The sequence below is a fragment of the Balaenoptera physalus genome, assembly GCF_965194825.1.
Source record: "Balaenoptera physalus genome assembly, chromosome: 2".
NCBI classification, from domain to species: Eukaryota; Metazoa; Chordata; class Mammalia; order Artiodactyla; family Balaenopteridae; genus Balaenoptera; species Balaenoptera physalus.
The window spans coordinates 175,175,836-175,197,636 of record NC_138883.1 but is presented as its reverse complement, the minus strand read 5'-3'; the positions used below and the strand labels follow the sequence as shown (position 1 = coordinate 175,197,636).

The 21,801-nt window shown below is 36.2% G+C and overlaps 1 protein-coding gene across 3 annotated transcripts in view; it reads left to right on the top strand.

The window, feature by feature from the left end:
- Window positions 1-21,801, top strand: part of ST8SIA6 (ST8 alpha-N-acetyl-neuraminide alpha-2,8-sialyltransferase 6) — a 279,596-nt gene that overhangs the window by 21,957 nt on the left and 235,838 nt on the right. The gene's annotated exons all lie outside the window — the stretch shown is intronic.

The window sequence follows — 21,801 nt, the reverse complement described above, 5'->3', positions numbered from 1 at the left end:
AGCAAACTGTAATTATATTTTTATCTTTTTGAGGAAATGCCAAACTACTGTACATATTGTCTGTACCAGTTTACATTTCCACAAGCAATGTGTAAGGGATCTCTTTCTCATTGTTACCAGCATTTTTATTTGTTTGTTTTTGATTATAACCATTTATTGTAGGTGAATACAATACACACTGTGGTTTTAATTTGCATTTCCCTCACAGCATGAAAGAAATATACCTAAGACAGTTTTATTAGAATCTCAAAACCCAGGATACTGCTCAGTAGACATAGCTGTTGTATAACCAAAAACTATTAACATTCCCCTTAAATAAATTTTAAAAACCATTAAGCTCAAAAAATAGAAATAAAAAAATAATAAATATTTTTAAATTCAAAGAAAATTTGAAGGGAAAAAAGCCCATAATTCCACTCTATATTTTAATATATTTGCAATCTTTTACTTACATTTGTAATTTTAAAAAGAATATTTGTAATTTTTTACTTATTTTATGAAAAATGTTTGTAATTTTTTACTTATGTAATTTTCAGATTTATGTATAGCAGTTATAATTATTTAAAACAGCTATATCGTATTTCATGGAACTGATATTATTTATGTAATTTCTCTTTTTTTGGATATTAATTTGATTTGATTCTAAGCCTTCTTCCTCCACCTTTATAAATAAGGCTGCAGTGAGCAGATTCTAACAGGTAATATTTTCATCGCTTAAATTGTTTTCTTATAATTATGCAATTGCATTATTGTATAAATAATTCTGAAGTGAACACATTTCAGCAGATAGTTTTTTCTTCTATTGTATTATTTCCTTGGAATAAATATCAATCAGTTACATTACTGGATTCAATAGTATGAATGTTTTAATAATTCTGGATGCATTTTTTTTGTTGTGTTGCTTTTAGATGTTTATACTAATTTTTTAAAAAAATTTTATTGGAGTATAGTTGATTTACAATGTTGTATTAGTTTCAGGTGTACAGCAAACTGAATTTGTTATATGTATACATATATCCACTCTTTTTTTTGGATTCTTTTCCCATATCAGCCATTACAGAGTATTGTGTAGAGTTCCCTGTGCTATACAGAAGGTTCTTATTAGTTATCTATTTTATATATAGTAGTGTCTATATGTCAATGCCAATCTCCCAATTTATCCCTCCCCCACCCTTATCCCCTGGTAACCATAAGTTTGTTTTCTACATCTGTGACTCTACTTCTGTTTTGTAAATAAGTTCATTTGTACCCCCTTTTTTTTAGATTCATAAGCGATATATATTTGTCTTTCTGTGTCTGACTTACTTCACTCAGAATGACAATCTCTAGGTTCATCCATGTTGCTGCAAATGGCATTATTTTGTTCTTTTCTGTTGCTGAGTAAAGTCCATTGTATATATGTACCACATCTTCTTTATCCATTCCTCTGTCAGTGGGCATTTAGGTTGCTTCCATGTCCTGGCTATTGTAAATAGTGCTGCAGTGAACATTGGGGTGCATGTATCTTTTTGAATTATGGTTTTCTCCAGGTATATGCTCAGGAGTGGGATTGCTGGGTCATATGGTAGTTCTATTTTTTGGTTTTTAAGGAACCTCCATACTGTTCTGCATAGTGGCTGTATCAATTTACATTCCCACCACCAGTGCAAGAGGGTTCCCTTTTCTCCACACCTTCTCCAGCATTTATTGTTTGTAGATTTTTTGATGCTGCCCATTCTGACCGGTGTGAGGTGATACCTCATTGTAGTTTTGATGTGCATTTCTCTAATAATTAATGATGTTGAGCATCTTTTCATGTGCTTTTTGGCCATCTGTATATACTAATTTTCAATGCTATTAACTTTACCCTTTTATTCCAGTCTCACCAGCATTTGTAAAACGTTTCCTGAAACTAACTTACTAGGTGTAAAATGGTATTGGGTTGGCCAAAAAGTGCACTCAGTTTTAAGTGAAAATAAGAGACATTTTTCATTTTCACCAAGAATTTTATTGAACAATGGCTTTACTAACTGAACAAACTTTTTGGCCAACCCAATATTTTAGAGTTGTCTTCTAAGATGAACATTTTTTCACTGTTTGCATCTATAAAATGCTTGATGTTTTCTTTATAAATTTGAAAGAGCTGTTTATCTGGTAGAGACATTTATCTTTGTCTATTCATTTTGCTGCAATTTCTTTTCCTCTCTACTGTCTTGTGATTGTAGGTTGCCCATACCCCACTCCCCGTGGACACAAGTGCTTTTGTGTACACAAGCTGTTTCTCTTTCCCTTTGTTTTTTGGTCTCTGTTTTTTGTTTTGGCTGTGCTGGGTCTTCATTGCTGCGCACGGGCTTCCTCTAGTTGCAGCAAGCGGTGGCTACTCTTCATTGCGGTGCGCGTGCTTATTGCAGTGGCTTCTCTTGTTGGAGAGCACAAGCTCTAGGCGCACAGGCTTTAGTAGTTGCGGTGCGTGGGCTCAGTAGTTGTGGCACGTGGGCTTAGTTGCTCTGCAGCATGTGGGATCTTCCTGGACCAGGGATTGAACCCGTGTCCCCTGCATTGGCAGGTGGATTCTCAACCAGTGCACCACCAGGGAAGTCCCTCTGTTTCCCTTTGTGATGTTTCACTCTAAAATTCGTAACCACAGAAATCCATGTATAGTGGGATCTGTTTGAGACTTTGTGTTTTATCCCGTTGGTTTGCGTATTTATCTCTGTGTCAACTCTGCACAATAGGTAGTTGAAAGATATTGCAGAGATGGGGAGACGATGTGTGTGATGAAAGGAGAAATCAACCACTTAATTTTCTGCATATAATTTTGTTATTAGGTTGACTTAAATCTCTCAAATAATGGCTGAGTATGGGTGTAAGTGTCTGTGTGTGGGTATGTCTGTGTCAGAAAGAGGGAGACGTGAGGAAGGACAAAGGAGGTGGTGATAAATTGTGGTGGTTGGGCTAGAACTAGCGAGCTGGTAAATTGTTTGGGGTTCATGCAATAATTAGCCCACATTTCTCTATTGAGTTCGTGGATTCCAAGCAGCTTCTGAATTGTCAGACTTTAGATAGAGCATTAACTTTGTATTTGATTATTAATATCTGATTTAAACAAGGCTTCCAAATGAGTCATTCATGGCAATGAACTAAATTCAGGTTCTCATATTTTCCCTAAAACAAATCAAGCAAACAACCTAGAAAGGTATTCAGATTAAGGACATGCAAAAATGCTATCAGGAAAGTAGCAGGGTGATGTTTGATGCAATAATTTTGTTTTTCAGGAAGACATGGGATACATGACTGTTTGAATAAACACTGCAATAATTGTGTGCAGAATTCATATTTTCTTAGGCTGAAAGGCAAAAAAAGAATTACTTCAAGTGCAAAGAAATTGATGGTTCATTTATGAGAATGCATTGAGAAGTAGCATTATAACTGCCTGAGGCTTATTTAAATTTATAACGAAGGCAATTCAGAAGGAAAGCAGTGTAGACTTGATCTACCGAATATCGTGATCCTTCTTAAGACGCTCCAGATTTCTTGATAATATAAAACATGATTGGAGCAGAAGTAGTGAAAGTGTATGGAATCTGGACAGAATCTAGAATTTAGTGCAGTCCAGGGAAAAAGAATTCTTTTGTGTGGTGAATGTATAGAGGCATGATACAAACTAACCTTCACCTGTTTATTCTGGTTCATGGTCTGGTCATGTCCCCGGCCAAAGCTTTTCTGGGAAGCTGTAAGGAGAAAACGATTTGTTGGCCTAGCTTCTGACTTGACTTCCTTCCTCTCTGCGGGGGATCACTTTACATTTCCTTAATTGCAGGGACAGCTTGTACTGGCTGGTAGTTGTTTGAACTGAGAAATGGATTTTAATGAACGACAGTTTCTTTTGCTCAGCTGGAATTGAAGTAGTCATCGACTAAATTAACAGTCAGGGTCAAAGCTAAGATGACAGCTGTGTCACAGAAAGGGAAAGGTTAGCGTTTATTTTGGGCTGCTGTATTAGGATCATGCTCTTAAAATAATGGGGTTTGCAACTTCACACTTTTGAGTTATTTTGCTATTCTCTTTAAGGTACCAAATGGCCCCTTCAAGGTAGTTTTGGAACCTTCAGATGTCAGGGCAGGGATAGCAACCTGGCTGTGAATCATTCGTTATTAATCAGATAGTAATTTATATCCATCATGTGATTTAGAGTACCTAGTCTTAAGTTTTTCTTCATCATGACCAAATGCAATAGGTCATTAACATTATTCCCCTTGAACATCTAAGGATACGAAGACAGTTAAAGGTTAAGGCATGTGGACCAACGGAATAAAAAACATATTCCCTAGCGTTTAATTTAACAAGTAGTGTAGTTTCTGCTACTTCTATGTGCTTCACAAACCTTCCTTCAGGCATGTTGAAAGCACTTTTTATTAGGCATTATGCAAATTAAAATTATTAGTATTAAGTTTGTTTTCATTTTTAGTTCATTACTTCCTAGGGAATAATATTGCCCAATGCTTTTCCAGAAAACTCTTAACGATGTGTTTTAAATGCATTCCAACTCATTTATCATTTTAATAAATGACTTAGATTTAATGTATTATATGGTTTAGTCTCTTTAAAAGCCATGTAGCAGTTTTGCAATAGAAAGTGGAAATGTTGTGACTTAAGTTTAAAATGTGCCACCTTTCTGAAGGCTTGGATGAAACAAAATGAAAGAAAAATCTAGTGAGAATAACATTTATGGTGTTCCATAAGTCCCTTAAGCTACCTTCACGCCTTTTCATTCCATTTCTTTTTGCTCCTCTAATTGATTTGTATGTCCACTGACATACCTTCAGATACGGTGATCCTGTCTTCCATTTGATCGAGACTGCTGTTGAATCTCTGTGTTGAATTTTTCAGTTCAGTTATTGTGTTCGTCAGTGCTCTGATTTCTGTTTGGTACCTTTTAATATCTTCTGTTTCGTACCTTTTAATATCCTCTGTTTCCTTGTTAAAATTCTCACTTTGTTCATGCTCTGCTCTCCTGACCTCAGTAGCAACATCATGACTGTTATTTTGAATGCTCTGTCAGATAAATCACTTATCTCCCTTTCATTAAGATCAGTTTCTGGAGACTTATTCTTCTGTTGGGAACATATTCTCCTGTTTCTTCGCTTTCCTTTTCTCTCTGTGTTGGTTTCTTCACATTAAACAAAACCGTCTGCCCTCGCAGTCTTGGTAGTCTGCCCTCATGTAGGTGTTGAACTTCTCCAATCAGCCCAGCCCAACCTCCTGGTTACATCTTACACCTTTGTATTTGTCCAAGCTGCTGTCTTTATTTTTAATGGCTCCCGGAAGAATAGGATGTACCAAGACTCATCAGTGTCCCAAAGGCATGAGAGATGCCCACATACCCATTCAGGCTCTTGGAGGACCTCTAATTGCCTGCCCCTTTAGCTCCCCAATCAGGCTAATTGGAAGCCCGAGCTTCAAGCAGCAGCTGGATATTTCAGGAGGTTAAATGTGTGGTTTAGACCATATCAGGGAGAAACTAGGAACTGGGTATTTTTGTCTACCCACTCTGTGCTAAGCTAGAGGGAATAGCTGCTGGGAGTGCTTGTTTATTGGGAAGGGAATAAAAGAGCATCTCATGTGCTGGAAATGTTTTTCTATCTATCTGGGTGATGATTAAGTAATATAAAAAGATGTAATCCTTCGTTGAGTTGAACATTTAACATTCTTTACTGAATGTATTCACACCTCAGTGAAAAGGGGAAGTATTTGCTCTGGTGTATTCAATAATTCTAGAGTAAAGTCAATAAGTCAAGTTGAGAACAGTGAAAAGAACACAGGAAGGGAAGACCCATAAGTCATATCACAGCCCTCTTCAAACAGTTGAGAAGAGGTTGTTTGGAAAAAGGATTTGTCTCATTTTACATGTTTTTAAATTTTTTATTTAAGTATAGTTATTTACAATGTTGTGTTAGTTTCAGGTGTACAGGAAAATGACTCAGTTATACATACATATATATTTTTTCAGATTCTTTTTCCTTATACATTGTTACAAAATACTGAGTATAGTTCCCTGTGCTATACAGTAGGTCCTTGTTGTTTATCTATTTTATATACAGTAGTGTATGTATGTTAATCCCAAACTCCTGATTTATCCCCCCCTCCCCTTGCCCCTTTGGTAACCATAAGTTTGTTTTCTATATCTGTGGGTCTGTTTCTGTTTTGTATATAAGTTCATTTGTATCATTTTTTTTAGATTCCACATATAAGCAATATCATATGGTATTTGTCTGGCTTACTTCACTTAGTATGATAGTCTGTAGGTCCATCCATTTTGGATCTGAATAAATGACATTATTTCATTCTTTTTTATGGCTGAGTAATACTTCATTGTGTATATATATATATATATATATATATATATATATATATATATATATACACATACCACATCTTTATCCATTCCTCTGTAGATGAACATTTAGGTTGCTTCCATGTCCCAGTTATTGTAAATAGTACTGCAAAGAACATTGGGTTGCATGTATCTTTTTAAATTACGGTTTTCTCCGGATATATGCCCAGGAGTGGGATTGCAGGATCATATGGTAGCTCTATTTTTAGCTTTGTAAGGAACCTTCATACTGTTCTCCATGATGGCTGCACCAATTTACATTTCCACCAACAGTGTAGGAGGGTTCCTTTCTCTCCACACCCTCTCCAGCATTTATTATTTGTAGACATTTTGATTATGGCCATTCTGACTGGTGTGAAGTGATACCTCATTGTAGTTTTGATTTGCATTTCTCTAGCAATTAGCCGTGTTGAGCAACATTTTATGTGCCGTTTTGGCCATCTGTATATCTTTGGAGAAACGTGTATTTAGATCTTCTGCCCATTTTTTGATTGGGTTGTTTTTTTTGTTTTTTTTGTTTTTTTTTAAATTTTATTTATTTATTTGTGGCTGTGTTGGGTCTTCGTTTCTGTGAGAGGGCTTTCTCTAGTTGCGGTGAGTGGGGTCTGCTCTTCATCGCGGTGCGCGGGCCTCTCACTATCACGGCCTCTCTTGTTGCGGAGCACAGGCTCCAGACGCGCAGGCTCAGTAGTTGTGGCTCACGGGCCCACTTGCTCCGCGGCATGTGGGATCTTCCCAGACCAGGGCTCGAACCCGTGTCCCCTGCACTGGCAGGCAGATTCTCAACCACTGCGCCACCAGGGAAGCCCTGTTTTTTTTTATATTGAGTTGTATGAGCTGTTTGTATAGTATGGAGAATAATCCCTTGTTGGTTGCATCAGTTGCAAATATTTTCTCCCATTGTCTTTCATTTTGCTTAAGGTTTCTTTTGCTGTGCAAAAGCTTTTAAGTTTAATTAGGTCCCATATGTTTATTTTTGTTTTTATTTCCATTAATCCAGGGTCCAGAACCAAAAAGATATTGCTATGATTTATGTGAAAGAGTGTTCTGCCTGTTTTCCTCTAAGGAGTTTTATAGTATCCCTTCTTAGATTTAGGTCTTTAATCCATTTTAAGTTTATTTTTATATATGGTGTTAAAGAATGTTCTCCTTTCATACTTTTACACGTAGCTGACCGTTTTCCCAGCACCACTTATTGAAGAGATTATCTTTTCTCTATTGTATATTCTTGTCTCCTTTGTTGTAGATTAACTGACCATAAGTAAGTACGTGGGTTTATCTCTGGGCTTTCTATCCTGTTCCATTGATCTGTGTGTCTGTTTTTGTGCCAGTAGCATACTGTTTTGATGACTGTAGCTTTGTAATATAGTCTGAAGTCAGGGAGCCTGATTCCTCCAGCTCTGTTTTTCTTTCTCAAGATTGCTTTTGCTATTAGGGGTCTTTTGTGTTTCCATACAAATTTTTAAATTATTTGTTCTAGTTCTCTGGAAAGTGCCATTGGTAATTTGATAATGATTGCATTGAATTTATAGATTCCCTTGGGTAGTATAGTCATTTTGACAATATTGATTCTTCCAATATGAGAACATAGTATATCTTTCAATCTATTTGTGTCATCTTTGATTTCTTTCATCAGCATCTTATAGTTTTCAGAGTACAGGTCTTTTGCCTCCTTAGGTAGGTTTATTTCTAGGTATCTTATTCTCTTTGATGTGATGGTAAATGGGATTGTTTCCTTATTTTCTCTTTCTGGTTTTTTTTTTATTGTTAGTATATAGAAATGCAACAAATTTCTGTGTACAGTAAGTCCCCTACATATGAACGAGTTCTGTTCCGAGAGCTCGTTCATAAGTCCAATTTGTTTGTAAGTCCAACAAAGTTAGCCTAGGTACCTAACTAACACAATCGGCTACACGGCACTGTACTGTAATAGGTTTATAATACTTTTCACACAAATAATACATAAAAAACAACAAACACAAAAAATAAAGAAAACATTTTTAATCTTATAGTACAGTACCTTGAAAAGTACAGTAGTCAGTACAACAGCTGGCATACAGGGCCTGGCATCAAGTGAACAGGAAAGAAGAGTTACTGACTGGAGGAGGGAGAGGACATGAAAGATGGTAGAGCTGAAGGATTGTCAGCAATAGGAGATGGAGGGCAAGCTGCAATTTTGCTCACGTCTGACGTTAATGGCACAGGTTCTGGTTCCTTGCTGGATTCAATTCTATCTACCCTCTTGAAAAAATGATCCAGTGATATCTGGGCAGTAGCTCTTTTTTTCTCATCACAGATGACACGGTAGCACTGGATTGCATTCTGAGTGGCTGCTGAAACCTTCGTGTACCATTCTATGTTCAGATCCTGTGCCTCAAATACTAACCGTGTCTCCTCAAATAAAGAAAATCCCCTTGGCATTTCCTGTGTTGTGAATCTCTTTGGTTCTTCAGTTACTTCTTCTTCTTCTTGTCTCTCTTCATCCTTACTCTGGGCCTCCAATTCCATCAGGTCTTCATTAGTAAGCTCCTCGTGCTGCACAGCAAGGAGTTCAGTGTTATAAGAATGAGCGATGTCTACCATCTTTTCACCTCGTTCCACTGTCTCAATTATTTTCACTTTTGTTTCCATTGTTATTGCTTGGTGCTTCTTAGCAGTACTAGCTACATCACCGCTGCTTTTACGCTTGCTTCCAGACATCCTGAGCTTGAAATAAACATACTGTACTACTTTACTCTATACAGTACTGTACAGTAAAGTACACAAAAGCACAACCACTTGTAGAGGATGCACGCACATGACAGTGTATACCAGACATATGAACTAACTTACGTGATTGGACATGCGAACGCAGGTTTGCATCTTTGAAAGTTCGCAACTTGAAGGTTCGTATGTGGGGGACTTACTGTATTAATTTTGTATTCTCCAACTTTACTGAATTCATTGATGGGCTCTAGTAGTTTTTTGGTAGAGTCTTTAGGATTTTCCATGTATAGCATCATGTCATCTGCAAACAGTGACAGTTTTACTTCTTTTCCCATTTAGAGTCCTTTTATTTCTTTTTTTTTCTCTGATTGATGTGGATAGGACTTCCAAAACTATGTTGAATAAAAGTGGTGAGAGTGGACATTCTTGTCTTTTTCCTGATCTTAGAGGAAATGCCTTCAGTTTTTCACCGTTGAGGATGACGTTAGCTGTGGGTTTGTCATATATGGCCTTTATTATGTTGAGGTAGGTTCCGTCTATGCCCACTTTCTGGACAGTTTTTATCATTTACAGATGTTGAATTTTGTCAAAAGCTTTTTCTGCATCTATTGAGATGATCATATGGTTTTTGTTCTTCAGTTTGCTAATGTGTTGTATCACACTGATTAATTTGCGGATATTGAAAAATCCTTGCATCCTTGGGATAGATCTCGTTTGATCATGGTGTGTGGTCCTTTAAATGTATTGTTGCATTAGGTTTGCTAGTATTTTGTTGAGGACGTTTGTGTCTATGTTCATCAGTGATATTGGCCTGTAATTTTCTTTTTTTGTGGTATCTTTGTCTGGTTTTGGTATCAATGTGATGGTGGCCTCATAGAATGAATTTGGGAGTGTTCCTTTCTCTGAAATTTTTTGGAGTAGTTTCAGAAGGACAGGTGTTGTTAAATCTTCTCTGTTTGGTAGAATTCACCTGTGAAACCATTGGTCCTGGGCTTTTGTTGGTTGGGAGTTTTTAAGTCACAGATTCAATTTCAGTACTTGTAATTGGTCTGTTCATATTTTCTATTTCCTCCTGATTCAGTATGGGGAGATTGTACCTTTCTAAGAATTTGTTCATTTCTTCTAGGTTGTCCATTTTATTGGTATATAGTTGCTTTTAGTAGTCTCTTATGTAATGTTTCTTTATGTGGATGCCCAGTAATCCTCTTAGTTACCTCATTGAAAATTTAGCTAGCCAAATTCACAAGCTGCAATGAAACTTCCTGGTAATTTTATATGAGTAAGAGCCAAATGAACAGACATGATAATGGAATCTACTATATAGGCTTTGAGGGTAAAAAAATGTCCTTACAATCTCTAATAACAATTGAGAAATTTAACTTAAGTTATGCACAGTAATTTTACAACAGAGGAGACTCTTGCTTTGCCTTATCAAATATTAGTACCTCATGCTGCATGATCACCAAAGGATGCACATAACTCCCCTTTCATAGTGAGGATGTATTTTTCTATGGGAACCATTTTCTCAAAATGCCTCCTGAGAGTACTGAGAAAGGACCTTAAATGCTAACAGTTTAGGTTTTAAGAAAGGTCCAAAGAGTGAAAAAGTATTAAAAGCAGAATGAATATCTCAGGTCAGATTACACTTATCTTGTCATAGAAAAAGCTGCTGAAAGAAATAAGTGACATGATTTTAAAGTATGTCAGTAGCTTTCTGAAGATGGAGTAAAGAATAATGGGCAGATCCAAAAAAAAGAAAAAGAAAGAAAGAAAGACCTGGAATCATTTTATTACAGGACAGTTATTTTGGTTGATGATCCTTTTAATAAAAAATTAAAAATTTGAGACACTGTAGACAGAGATGATCACCTGCACAATTAGGGATTGTAGCTTCTAAAAAAGATTTTCATGTTTAAAAACCACAGCAGCAACTACTGACAGCAGGAAAGAAAAAAGCAGCCTTTAGCAGATAGAGCAGGAAGTTCATGCTCAGTTGTTCTGAATTTTGACAGAAGCAACCCATGGGGACTATGTAGAGCTACAAGATGGGATATTATCTTCGATTTTATGAGTAAGAGATAAGAGGTGAGAGCGTGTATTAGAAAAATCTTTTTTTTTTTTTTTGGGTGGTTAAAGATACAAAGAAATGAAAACTGCAGTGCAGGATAAAAAGAACAAGTGTTTTATAGAGAGGAGTTCCACTATGTACTGAATGTCAAGGTAAGATTTGTCTTTGACAATCACATATTAAATAATTTTAGAATGGTAATACTGAACTTTAAAGGGAAAAAAAGAAATGGAGAGAAAAATACAAATGTGAAAGGAATAACATCCACAGTTAATTTTTCTGGCATTGTTATAATCTTGAATGAGCATGCATAAAGTGTATTTGGTTTTGAAAAATGAATAACATATCCACAGAATGGCAAAAATATTGCAAATCATATATCTGATAAGGGATGTGTGTCCAGAATATATAAAGAATTCTTACAACTCAACAATAAAAAGATAAATAACTCAATTAACAAATAGGCAGAGAATTTGAATAGATATTTCTCTGAAGAGGGTATGCAAATCATTAATGGTCACATGAAGAGATGTTTCAACATCATTATGATTAGGGAAATGAAGATTAAAACCATAATGAGAAACCGGTTCAAACCCACCAGGATTGCTATACTTTTAAAAACAGACAATAACAAGTATTAATGAAAATATCTGGAAATTGAACTCCTCATACATTGCTGGCGGGGTTGTAAAATGCTGTAGCCACTTTGGAAAGCAGCTTGGCAGTTCCTCAAAATGTTAAATATAAAGTTTCCATGTGAGCCAGAAATTCCACTCCTAGGTATATACCCAAGAGAAATGAAAACGGTTTCTACACAAAAATTTATACACAAATGTTCACAGCAGTATTATGCCTAATAGCAAGAAGTAGAACACCCTAAATGTCTCTCAACTGATGAATGGATAAATAAAATAAGCTGTATCCATTCAATGGAGTATTCATGGGACATAAAAAGGAATAAAATACTGATGCACATTGTAATGTGGATGAACCTTGAAAACATTATGCTAAGTAATAGAAACCAGTCACAAAAGACCACATATTGTATGATTTCATTTAAGTGAAATATCCAGAGTAGGTAAATTCATAGACAGAAAGTAGATTAGTGGTTGCCAGGGGTTGGAGAAATGGGAAATGGGGAAAGACTGCTAACGGGTATGGAATTTCTTTTTGGGATGATGAAAATGTTCTAAAATTAGGTACTGATGATGCTTGCACAACTTTGTGAATATACTAAAAACCATGCATTTTATATTTACTTGAAAAGTGTGAATTTTATGGTACATAAAATATGTCAAGAAAGCTGTTATAAAAATTGATAACAATTAAATTCAGATTATAAACACAGAATTTCTAAAGAAATGGTGCTGTTAGGTTTCTAGATTCATATATCACCTGTGCCTTCTCTTTTAATATTATGAATAACTATACTACCTTTGTCTACTTGACTGAATCATGGAAGTGAAGTGATACTATTCCATCTGACCAAGCTAACCTTGGTTTTGCTTTCATTCATTTATTTATGTCCCATTCATTAAAAATTAGGAAGGAAAATGAGACTTCTACTTATTTGTTGAGATAAAGGAAACATATTTCCTATTTTTAAATTTTAATTACCACTCTTCTTTGTGTGTTCCTATGAATCTCAAATCTTCCCTCCTCCCCTGCTTAGACATACCATTAAAGAAAATGATTGGCTAGAGGTGGAATGGTGAAAGCATCTAGTATCATCCTGCTATTTTTACAAAACTTTTTTCACATTTAACCCTGATTGTCTACTCCATGTGTACATTTTCACATGCCATATAATTTCAGTTGCTTCAATTAATGTTGTATTAGGAATGCTTTTCCTTGTTTTGGCATAAATTTCCCGATGATTGCAATAGGCAGAATAATCGCCACCTTCTCCTCTACGATGTCCATATCCCAATCCTGGACCCTGTGAATGTGTTGCCCTATGTGGCAAAAGGGACTTTGCAAATGTGGTTAGGTTAGGCATCTTGAGATGGGGAGATTGTCCTGGAATATCTTGGATTATCCAGATGGGTCTGATATAATTACCATAGTCCTTTAAGGGAAAGAAGGAGGTGGGAGAATCTGAGGAGATATGACCTTGGAAGCAGAGATCAGAGTGAGCCAGGGGACCAAGAACGAGGAATGTGGGCTGCCTCTAAAAGACGGAAAAGGCAAGGAAACAGATTCTCTTCTAGAGCCTTCTACCAATCCATTTTGGATGTCTGACTTCAGAATTGAAGATAATAAATATAAGTTGTTTTTAAGCCATTCAGTGTGTGGTCATTTGTCACAGTTACTATCCGGATCTAACACAATCATCATTTAAAATTGTTGCCTGTTGTCACAGTGGACCGTAGCTTCCCAAATCATTTCCTTGTTTCGAAAGAGCAAGCATTCTGAAACAGCAATGACGTCAGCGTAGCCAGATCTGCACGAGGAGGTTTGGTCTGTGCAGACAGAGTGGTCTGTCCACTGCCACCGTTTCTTCTCTCTGAGGGATCCTTAACAGTGAACAGGACTACAGAGCACCTGGCCCCATTGCCATCAGAAACACTTCACTGCAGTCTCGGGTAGCATAACTCAGGTAATGTGCAGCTGGACAGTCATGGGCCCTGAGTCCAGAAACCATGTTTTCTGAACCAAAAGCTGAAAGACAGAATATTGAAAGCTGGGCTTGTAGGAAACTTGGAACCTATGGCTCTCAGACATATGGCTCAGTGAGTGATGGTTTATGGTCTCTTTAGTTGGTGGATAATAACGTAAGCATTGCAGAGGGCAGAGCTCCTTCTTTTGTGCCTTCTTAATTAATTACCATGAGACAACGCCGAACAATTTCTTGTTGAAACACTGGACGTTTCCATTTTGTCTTTCGAAGTTAGCCTGAGCTCCAACAGATGGAAGGGCAACAGGGCAACAGCATTTGCGATGGGTGACCGTGGAGAGAGACATAAACAGAAGCAGAGGACGGTGAATAAGTTACCAACCGTGGAAAGCACAAAGCTTCCTAGAGCTCAACATTTATAGGGGTAAAAAAAATTCATGAGGCAAATGTTCCATTAAAGTCCATAAACATATGGGTGGATAGGGTAGTTTAGGCCACATGAGCTATAAACTGTGATGATGGTATATATACACTGTCCAATTAAACTTAGTCCATCTGACATATGTGGTGGTCTAGATCATTGTTAATAGGCAGCATGGTGGAAATGGCAATTAGGGAAAACGGCAATTCATTCACATGAATGACTTAATTAGTATTATTTGCACAAAGAGCCATTTTCAAACACTTGTTTTCTTCTTTTCATTTTCTGAGTTCTCTTGCACTGGGAATCAGAATCACTATTTTCTGTCAACTGAAGCTCCATTTTCCATCCAAATCATCATCCATGCCATTGTGCAGGGCAAAGTCCTGAGTTCCCCCAACATTTGCCCTGCATCATCACCCAAGGGCTGAGGTTCCTGACACTTTATTTTCATGATTCCGTGCTCTACCCAGCATTTCTTCCATTCCCTGCACTGAATGTTCTGCGCAGTGAAACTTGTGCTAAGAGGCTTTGACTTGCTTTCCACACGCCCGGGTGGGTGGGGATGTCAAGGGACATTGAGACTAAAGGACAGGAGAAGGCCCAGTAAAAATGTTCTCTGAAGTTCAGGAGTTCGCCCAGGGCATGGCTGTGGGAGCAGCCAGCCCCAGAATAGGCAGTCAGAGGATGTGTTGTCTGTAGAGAAGTGGAAAACAAAACTGGCTAAAAGGGGTTTGGCTTTTTGTTATCACCATGGAAGAGCAATTCTAAACAAGGCCATTGGTAAAATATTCCTCTCTCCCGAAGTCTTTTATTGGTCTAAGTTCTAAACAATTGCTATAGTTTACTGGTGAGTTTTAATGATATGTATGTATGCTTCAAATAAGAAAATATTAGCTTCTTCCTTTCCAATAAGCGTTGGATTCTACATAGAAGTGAATTTGGAGAACACGCAGTTTTGTAATCGCCCCAGGCACATGTGGGCTCAACTACACGTTTGTTTTCAGAGTAAGTTTGTCATCATTCAGAAGTTTTGGGGCTCATCTGTGGCGTAATTTGTGTGTCCAAACCCTATGATATGACATATTCCTGTGTTTAAACAATGAATTAAAATAAAGAATGATAGTACAGTGATTATAAAGACAAAGACAAAGAAATTGAATGCTTCAATCTGTCATTCTGTGTGACCACTTAGGGATTTAATTTTGTTTAAAATTTCTTGACTGTGGGCACATTAGAAAGCTGTTAGGGGACTTCCCTGGTGGTGCAGTGGTTAAGAATCTGCCTGCCATTGTAGGGGACAGGGGTTCGAGCTCTGGTCCAGGAAGATCCCACATGCCATGGAGCAGCTAAGCCCACACGCCATGACTACCGAGCCTGCGTGCTACAGCTACTGAAGCCCGTGCGCCTAGAGCCCGTGCTCCGCAACAAGAGAAGCCAATGCAATGGGAAGCCCGCGCACCGCAATGAAGAGTAGCCCCCGCTCGCCACAACTAGAGAAAGCCTGTGCGCAGCAACAAAGACCCAATGCAGCCAAAAATTAATAAATAAATAAATTTATTTAAAAAAAAACAACAGAAAGCTGTTAGAATCTATCCCAAAGAAACAAATATATGGACAGTATTCCAATGTCTGGAATTTACTGTGAAAAATATTTTAATTTATTTTTGTTACTTTAATTTTTTCTGGCTTTATTGATATGTAATTTATGTATATCACTGTATGAGTTTAAGGTGTACAATGTGTTGATTCGGTACACTTACATAGGCAAAATGATTAACCGTAGGGTTAGCTAACACGTCCATCACGTCACACAATTACCATTTATTTTTTGTGGTAAGAACACTTAAGATCTACTCTCTTAGCAATTTACAAGTACATATTGGGATGGCCAAAAAGTTCGTTCGGGTTTTTCCGTAAGATGTAATGGAAAAACCTGAATGTACTTTTTGGCCAGCCCAGTAATATAGTATTATTGACTATAACCACCATGCTGTACATTAGATCCTCAGAACTTATTCATTGTAACTGGGAATTTGAACCCTTTGACTAACATCTCTCTATAAAAAGGATTTTTAAAGTCTCTGTCAAACTTACTGTCTTTAAGACTTTTTCTGTGTATCTGTTGATTTATGTGAAATAAAATTTTTGCAATTAAAATCAATAAAATGTGCTTTGATCACCTATAAGCATAGATAAGTTGACAAACCTAGCTAGGCTATCTACTGCATGAATATGCAAAAAGATTAGTTTTTTAAATTGAAGTATAGTTGTATCATATTATACAAGTTACAGGTGTACAATATAGTGATTCACAATTTTTAAAGTTTATAATTCACTTATAGTTATTATAAAATATTGGCTATATCCCCTGTACTGTACAATATATCCTTATAGCTTATTTTATACATAATAGTTTATACTTCTTAATCCCCTACCCCTATATTGCCCCTCCTCACTTACTTCTCCCCACTGGTAACCACTAGTTTGTTATCTATACCTGTGAGTCTGCTTCTTTTTTGTTATATTCACTAGTTTGTTGTATTTTTTAGATTCCACATATAAGTGATATCATACAGTATTTGTCTTTCTGTGTCTGACTTAATTCACTTAGCATAATACCCTCTAGGTCCATTCATGTTGCTGTAAATGGCAAAATCTTGTTCCTTTTTATGGCTGAGGTGTATACATATACCATATATGTATACACCACATTTTCTTTATCCATTCATCTGTTGATGGACACTTAGGTTGCTTCCATATCTATGGCAAGTATAATGCTGCTATAAACATTGGGGTGCATGTATTAGTGTTTTTGATTAGTGTTTTTGTTCCTTTTGGATATATACCTTGGAGTGGAATTGCTGGGTCATATGGTAGTTCTATTTTTAGTTTTTTTGAGAAACCTCCATACTGTTTTCCATAGCTTCTGCACTAATTTACATTTCCACCAACAGTGTACAAGGGTTCCCTTTTCAACCCATCCTTGCCAACATTTGTTATTTGTGTTCTTTTTGATGATAGCCTTTCTGACAGGTGTGAGGTGATATCTCGTTGTGGTTTTGATTTGCATTTCCCTGATGATTAGTGATGTTGAGCATATTTTCATGTGCTTGTTGGCCATCTGCATTTCCTCTTTGGGAAAATGTCTATTCAGTTCTGCCTATTTTTTAATTGGGTTGTTTGTTTTTCTGATGTTGAGTTGTATGAGCTGTTTATATATGTTGGATATTAACCCCTTATTGGTCATGTTATTTGCATATATTTTCTCCCATTCAGTAGGTTGTCTATTGGTTTTGTTGATGGTTTCCTTTGCTGTGCAAAAGTTTTTTAAGTTTAATTAGGTCCCATTTGTTTATTTTTGCTTTTATTTCCTTTGCTTTAGGAGACAGATCCAAAAATATATTTCTATGATTTATGTCATGAGTTTTGTGGTTTCCAGTCTTACATTTAGGTCTTTAATCTCTTTTGAGTTTATTTTTCTATATGGTGTTAGAAAACATTCTTAAGTTCATTATTTTACATGTAGCGGTCCAGTTTTCCCAGCACCACTTATTGAAGAGACTGTCTTTTTTCCATTTTATATTCTTGCCTCCTTTGTCATAGATTAATTGACCCTAAGTGCGAGGGTTTATTTCTGGGCTCTCTATTCTGTTCCATTGGTCTATGTGTCTGTTTTTGTGCCAGTACCATACTGCTTTGATTACTATAGCTTTGTAGTATAGTCTGAAGTTAGGGAGCTAATTCCTCCAGCTCTGTTCTTCTTTCTCAATATTGTTTTGATTATTAGAGGTCTTTTATGTTTTTATACAAATTAAAAAATTTTTTTTTCTAGTTCTGTGGGAAATGCCACTGGTATTTTGATAGGTATTGCATTGAATCTGTAGATTGCTTTGGAAATTATGGACATTTTAACAAAATTAGTTCTTTCAATCCAAGAGCATGGTATATCTTTCCATCTGTTCTTCAGTTTCTTTCATCAGTGTCTTATAGTTTTCAGAGTACAGGTTTTTTACCTTCTTAGGTAGGTTTATTCCCAAGTATTTTATTCTTTTTGATGTGATGGTAAAAGAGATTCTTTCCATAATTTCTCTTTCTGATAGTTCATTGCTAGGGTATAGAAATGCAACAGATTTATGTGTATTAATTTTGTATCCTTCAACTTTATGGAATTCATTGATGAGCTCTAGTAGTTTTCTGGTGGTGTCTTTAGGATTTTCTATGTATAGTGTCATGTAATCTACAAACAGTGACAGCTTTATTTCTTCCTTTCCAATTTGGATTCCTTTTATTTCTTTTTCTTTTCTGATTGATGTGGCTAGGACTTTCAATACTATGTTGAATAAAAGTGGTGAGAGTGGACATCTTTGTCTTGTTCCTGATCTTGGAGGGAATGCTTTCAGCTTTTCACCATTGAGTATGATGTCAGCTGTGGTTTGTCATATATGACTGTTATTTTGTTGAGATAGTTTCCCTCTATGCCCACTTGCTGGAGAGTTTTTTTTTTAATCATAAATGCATGTTGAATTTTGGCAAAAGCTTTTTCTGCATCTGTTGAGAAGATCATGTGGTTTTTATTCTTCAATTTGTTAATATGGTGTCACTGATTGATTTGCGGATATTGAAAAATCCTTGCATCCCTGGGATGAATCCCACTTGATCTTGATAGTCGTGTATGATCCTTTTAATGTATTGCTGGATTTGGTTTGCTGATATTTTGTTGAGGGTTTTTCCATCTTATTCATCAGTGATATTGGCCTGTAATTTTCTTTTTCTGTCGTATCTTTGGTTTTGGTATCAAGGTGATGGTGGCCTCATACAGTGAGTTTGGAACTGTTCCTTCCTCTGCAGTTTTTTGGAATAGTTTCAGAAGGATAGGTGTTAACTCTTCTCTCAATGTTTGGTGGAATTCACCTGTGAAGCTATCTGGTCCTGGTGTTTTGTTTGTTGGGAGTTTTTAAATTACTGATTCAATTTCGGTACTTGTAATTGGTCTGTTCATATTTTCTATTTCTTCCAGGTTCAGTCTTGGGACATTATACCTTTCTAAGCACTTATTCATTTCTTCTAGGTTGTCCATTTTATTGGCTTATAGCTGTTCATAGTAGTCTCTTACTATCCTTTGTATTTCTGTGGTGTTGGTTGTAACTTCTCTGTTTTCATTTCTGATTTTATTGGTTCAGGGCCTCTCCCTTTTTACTTGATGAAACTGGATAAAGGTTTATCGATTTTATTTATCTTTTCAAAGAACCAGCTTTTAGTTTCATTGATCTTTTCTATTCTTTTAGTCTCTATTTCATTTATTTCTGCTGTGATCTAGAAAAAAATCAGTTTTGATGAAGTCATTTAGACTTCAAAATAGAAACCGAGGGCTTCCCTGGTGGTGCAGTGGTTAAGAATATGCCTATTAATGCAGGGGACACAGGTTCAAGCCCTGGTCCAGGAAGATTGCACATGCCGCCGAGCAACTAAGCTTGTGCACTACAACTACTGAGCCCTCACATCTAGAGCCCGTGCTCCACAACAAGAGAAGCCACCGCAATGAGAAGCCTACTCACTGCAATGAAAAGCAGCCCCCACTCGCTGCAACTAGAGAAAGCCCATGCACAGCAACAAAAACCCAATGCAGCCCAAAATAAAATAAATAAATAAATAAATTTATTTATTTATTTAAAAAATAAAATAAAGTAGAAACCATAATGTTATTTGTTATTTATTATGCAGGTTGAACAGTATGTGCATATCAGTTTTCCCGTGTTTTTCAAGACAAAAGTATAAATCCAATTTAAAAGTATTAATCCTTTACCTTTCCCTTTTTTGTATTATCGTATTTACTTAAATTTTTATTAGCAATGTTTTTCTGCTTTGAGCATATATAGAGAGTTAAAGAAGTTTTTCACTGTTTTTTCCCTCTGGCCATTATTATTATTTGTTTCTTTACAAGGATATTATTAAAAATAATTTCATCATGTTGGGGATGTATTGAAAAATTATGCTGTTATTGTCAAATATGCTAGTTATGCCTCTGCTACAAGACGCAGCATCTGAAATTCTAGTGACAAAGGGATGAGAGGAAGAACAGTATCATAAGAAAGAGAAAAGTAGGAGAGGACAAATCATCACTCTGTTATTCCCAGAGCCCCCATTTTGATGAGAGATTGCATGCCTATGTGAATATAAGAGGTTTACTTTTAGGACCAGTATGATTTGAAAAGCAAGGAGATGGCCCCCCTTTCTCCCACTTATTGGTCACCACATGGCATTCCTCAGGTTGAAAAGAAAGCTTTTAATTCCACATTTAGAGATATAAGGCCTAAAAATACAGATACCATTTATTCCTTCAACAAATATTTTGACTGCCTATTATGTGCTAATGTTCCCATCACTGGGATCCAATAATGAACCAAACAAAGCCCCGCCCTTCTAGAACTTATATTCTTGTAGGGGAGATAGGCAATGTAAAAACTAAACAAGAAATAATGTAGTAAGTTAAAATGGGATAGGCTTCATAAAGAAAAATAGAGTAGGGAAGAGGATAGGAAGTGTGGGCAAGAATATATATTTTTTCAATACCTTTTAGTGAAGTATGATATATATACAGTAAAATGCAAAAATTTTCAGTGAACAGCCTGAGAATTTTATATACATATATATGTGACCACTGTAAATATATATGTATACACATATATGCGACATCCATCAAATCAAGCTATAGAACAGTTCCACTATCCTAGAAAATTCTCGTGTGCCCCTTTCTAGTCAGAGCGCACTTGACCGGATGCTACTACTATTCTGATTTCTCAGAGTATGGATTAGTATTGATTAATCTTGAACTCCATGTAAATGAAATCTTACAGTATGTACTTTTTTAAATGCCTGGCTTATTTCAATCAAAATAGATAATGCTTTGGGGATTTATTCATTTTCTAACATATGTGCATTGGTTGTTCTTTTTACTGCTGAGTAGTATTCCATTGTGTGAATACCCATAATTGGTTTATACATTCTCTTGTTAATGGACAATTGAATTGTTTCCAGTTTTGATTTATTATGAATAAAGCCTTAATGAGCATTTTTTGACAAGTCCTTCAGTGGACACATATAGTTGTTTCTCATGAATATATACCAAAGAGTAAAATTCCTGGGTCATGGGGTAGCTCTATGTTTAAATTTACTAGAAATTGCAAAGTAAACTTTTTGAAGAGATTGTGCCATTTTAAATTCTCATCAACCATATTATTCCACCCCTCCCTCCCAAATCTGCTGGGATCACACTGACTTCCAAGGTTAATTAAGGGAGAACTGACATCTTAATGATACTGAGGCTTCCATTCCATGAAAGTTGTATGTCTCTTCATTTATTAAGTCTTCTTTAATTTATTTAAGCAGTATTTTGTAGTTTTCAGTTTTGAGGCCTTACACATGTTTTATTAAATTGATTCAAAAGTATTTAATGTAATTTGATGCTATTATAAATGGTAACTTTTAAAAGTTAAATTTTCTGATTGTTTGTTGCAGGTATATAGAGATATAACTGATTTTTGTGTGTTGACTCTGTATCCCACAATCATGTCAAACTCAGTTGCTTCTAACAATTTGTTGATTTCTTTGAATTT